Below are 3,953 nucleotides of genomic sequence, written 5' to 3'. Positions count from 1 at the left end.
TATTTTCCTTTCGGTTACCCACCAACCTCCCTTATATATATATATCCTCATATATCTAGCTTAGAAGCAAAGTGAATATTGTTGTTACTTTAATCCCATTATAATTTCTGTATGCAAATACCATTTCTTCTCTCTCTCTCCCCCCTCCCTCCCTCTATCTTAATCTATCTCTACCACTCTCTTTCCCTTCACTTTCTTAGAGATTTCTTTACAGCAGTAAAATGTATATATTTTATTATTTCTTTCCCATTTGGTGTCCCTTGTATACTTTTACAATAAACTAGCAAAGTAGGTGTCACTAATATTTTAGTTTCACCTTTAATTATGTTATTTCTGTCTTTCTCTTATCCCCTCTCTATCTCTCCTTTCTCTACCCTCTCTCTCATACATGCATGATACACACTTACATGTCCCTCGTTTGGCTATTCCTTCGAAGTATATTCACTCTACGTGAACTCTATTGTGTGAATCCTATAAAAACAAGCGTGGATGTGTGGTAAGAAGCTTGCTTCTTAGCCACATGGTTCCGGGTTCAGTCCTACTGCGTGGTACTGTGGGCAAGTATCTTCAAATATAGCCTCGGCTGACCAAAATTTTGTGAGTGGATTTGATAGACGGAAACTGAAAGAAGCTCGTCATATATATAATTATTTTAGCATTTTCTACCTTGTCTTATTTTCCTTACATATATATATATATATATATATATATATATATATATATATATATATATATATATATATATATATATATATATATATATATATATATATATATATATTCAAAAAAGTTCGTTTTCTATGTTTTCGTTTCTCATTGTGTTTAACGTTTTTTTGATGTCCTGTGCTCATATATGTATGGGGAAATGCGCATATATATATATATATATATATATATATATATATATATATATATATATATATATATATATATATATATATATATATATATATATATATATATATATATATATATATATATATATATAAGACAAGGTAGAAAATGCTAAAATAATTTTATCATGAAATAAATTTTGTAACGGTTAGTACCGGTTTCATTCGTTCCGACTTTTTCAACTCAGAGTAAAACAAAGGTGGATATTAATTAAGGAGAAAAATAATTAAACTGAAAGCTCGGTAGGTAGTAGCAGATCTGAAAAAATAGTGTTTATGGGTACAGAAAAGTATTTGGTTCTAAAGTTTGATGGTTTAAGCAGCAGCAGCCGAGGAAGGAGAAGGCAAAGAAGAAGAAGGAGAAGACGGGGGTAGTATGATCCAGTAGTAGAGGCTGTCTGCGGAATCTACTTTAATGGTCAAGTGACCTAAAAGTGACCTGCTATGGTTATAGCAGTAGTGGTAGGAACTGTTCTAAATAAATTCATGGGTAGCGACTGTTCTTAATACATCTATCGGTTTTAATATTTGCGTGGGTATTATTCTAAGATCCTTGTAGTAGTGACATCTGAGGTGAAAGCATTCAAAAGAGGTTTATATTTTGCGATAAAATATGATTCTTTGCTAATGCGCTGATTATAGGTTACATTGTCCCTAAATTTATAGAGTGGAAAAATTCTAAAGTTGGGTTGTTCATTAGTGGCGCAAATGTCGAATGTTATTTTTCTGTATCCCCGTATTTTAATCTGAGATCTATGCACGGTCATCTACTGACGTAGACCGTTTTTAGTTTGACCAATGTATTGATCTCGACACCCTGAGCAAGTTAACACATACATCATGTTGTAGATATGTATGGTAGGACTTTTGGTTGTAATTCATTCTTTCATGGGGCGGGGTGATGTAAAGTGTCGATCATCACCCTTTCGGAACCGTTTCTGCTCTCCCGGTCGGTCCGTCCGTCAAGAGTTCCCTCTCTCCTCCCTTCTGTTCGTAGCCTTTACTGTTCTTGAGCCTTTACTGTTCATGAGCCTTTACTGCGGAAGCTGGAGCTGTTGCAGAGCATCCCGCTCGAACCGGGACGCGGAAGGGCTGTGTCGGCTGCTGATATTTTTTCTTATGATTTATAAGCCTCACTTTTGCTTGACATTTCCAAAAAATTTGTTTCAACATATTCAAGGTCCTTATTTTGAGGCAAGTAAATATGAGGTAAACCGAACTTCTGAGCAAACGACTCTCATATCAATTTTATATAGCAAGTGTTAAGACACCACTTTAATTATTTATTTGTTTTATATCTTTTTAATGGTTTCCACCGCCGGGCAACTTTATTTTCAATGTTCTTATTTGATTATGCTGACCCCAGTTCGTAATTTAGTACTGGTATTTGATATCGATATTTCAGAAGGACAGAAGATATACAGAACAGACGGAGCATAAAGGAACGTAATTTAGAAAGGTCGAAATGTTATTTTTGACCAACACACTAATTGTGTCAGCCCTCACTGACACACACACACACACACATACACAAACACACGCGTGTGTACGTGAGCGTATGTCATCACGCCTCCTTATATTTCAATCAAATACATCAATTACATTAATACCGTTAGAGTCACATTGAGATGCTTATAAGAGAGTACCACCTTAATTATTTCCTAAATCATTGCAAACATAATTTAGTAGCAAATATTAGATATCTAATCCATAAAATGAAATTTTCCGATAGAGTAAATGAAACAATAACTGACATATGAAGCAACTAGCCCACCAACAGACATAAAAATGAATCAGTTTTCTCACATTTTGTAATTAAATGTATGTTTATCACCGAAATAATGAAAGATAAGATATGTCTTTCAAGGATGAGAAACCATTTCAGCTATGGGTATAACTGGTATGTGATTACATTTTGCTTTCCAGATATATTGAGTCGATAAATTTTGACACATACACAAATCTATTCAACATTTTACTTTCATCTTTTTGTCATGATTATTGAATACCATGAGCAAGGATGAAAGAAAATACTTCAGGAGAACATTCTGTATATTGAATACGCACTCGGCAGAGTCTCATATGCAATTTGTGAGTTAAGAAACTTCGCGTAATCTTTCACTTAAACCTCTGACTTAACCAGACTTTACCAGACGTCGCCAGACCTTGCTAGACTTCGCCAGACTTCGCCAGACTTCGCCAGACTTCGCCAGACATTGTCAGACTTCGCCAGACCTTGCCAGACTTCGCCAAAGTGAAAGACTTTTCTTTGAATCTAAAAGCATCTGTGCTGATACCGATCTGCTCCATAATAACATCTTGTTTGCAACCAACTGCAAATCATAAGCTCTTGAGACCAAAAGAAGAAAGTATCTTACTTTATGGTTTGATAATGACCCCGTAAACAGTATTTCCAGGATTTTCCATCTAAACACATTGCGATTCCCCAAACAGCACAACACTCAACTATGAATTAACCTTAACGATTCAATAAAATTAATTGTATCGTCAGTGTTCATTGCCATAATACAAATACCCCATATGATGTAATTTCTTTTAGTCATCTCATGAGGTGTTAATGATGCTTATAGTTCTTGTGGGCATTTGTCGTGTAACATGGTCAACCATTTCTTTCATGCATTAACACTTTCGAAATTAATTTCGTTTCAATAATTTCGTTATTGTATTGCCGAGTTTATAATCGAATCCTGTGGAACATTTTACATTAATTTTACTTGATCGATCTCTGAAAGTTCAGTAGTTCTACTTTCTGGAACTTACAAGGAAAGATCACCAAACTTCAATCGGTTCATTAAATGAGATTATTTATAATTTAAAAGGAGATCGTGGAGTTTAACACACCACTTTTACTTTTGCCGAACAAGGTTCGCATACTGAGATAATGATCTGAATTAAATACATGGAAACGAATTAAAGCCACGTGTATCTCCCATAGATAAAATAATTGAATAATTTGCACCTTGCCGCGTTTGTCTGGGATTTTAGTTTATCCATCCGTAATATTCTTAAATATTTATGGGATATAATTATACCTTGGGA

This window comes from Octopus bimaculoides, chromosome 7 (assembly GCF_046866305.1).
Source record: "Octopus bimaculoides isolate indiv1 chromosome 7, ASM4686630v1, whole genome shotgun sequence".
Lineage (NCBI taxonomy): Eukaryota > Metazoa > Mollusca > Cephalopoda > Octopoda > Octopodidae > Octopus > Octopus bimaculoides.
Note: the sequence above shows the minus strand (reverse complement) of the source record.